Source organism: Volvox carteri (genome assembly GCF_000143455.1).
Source record: "Volvox carteri f. nagariensis unplaced genomic scaffold VOLCAscaffold_6, whole genome shotgun sequence".
NCBI classification, from domain to species: Eukaryota; Viridiplantae; Chlorophyta; class Chlorophyceae; order Chlamydomonadales; family Volvocaceae; genus Volvox; species Volvox carteri.
Window position 1 is genome coordinate 946,639 of NW_003307549.1, and position 732 is coordinate 947,370.

A 732-nucleotide genomic window follows, 5' to 3' on the forward strand; every position below is an offset into this window, starting at 1 on the left:
GCGGCGGGAAATAGCAACACAGCAGCAGCGGCAGCGACGTTGAAGGGGCTTGGAGGTGCAGTAGCCTAAATGGCAGGCGTGGCAGCGGCAGGAAATAGCAACAGCAGCAGGCGCAGCGGCGGCGGGAATGAGCAACGGAGTAGCAGCAGCAGTGACGGCGGTGGGGTTGGGAGGTGCAGTAGCCTGAATGGCAGGCACGGCGGCGGGGGGAAATAGCAACACAGCAGCAGCGGCAGCGACAGTGAAGGGGCTGGGAGGTGCAGTAGCCTAAACGGCAGGCGCGGCAGCGGTGGGAAATAGCAACAGCAGCAGCACGGCGGCCGCAGGAATTAGCAACGGAGTAGCAGTGGCCGCGATGAAGGTGGGGCTGGGAGGTGCAGTAGCCTAAACGGCAGGCATGGCGGCGGGGGGAAATAGCAACACAGCAGCAGCGGCAGCGACGGTGTTGGGGCTGGGAGGTGCAGTAGCCTAAACGGCAGGCGCGGCGGCGGCAGGAATTAGCAACGCAGCAGCAGCAGCAGCGACGGCGGTGGGGTTGGGAGGTGCAGTAGCCTAAACTGCAGGCGTGGCGGCGGCGGGAAATAGCAACGCAACAGCAGCAGCAGCGACGAAGGTGGGGCTGGGAGGGCCATTACTCTCAACAGCAGGCGCGGCGGCGGGGGGAATCAGCAACGCAGCAGCAGCGGCAGCGACGGCGGTGGGGTTGGGAGATACATTAGTCTGAACAACAGG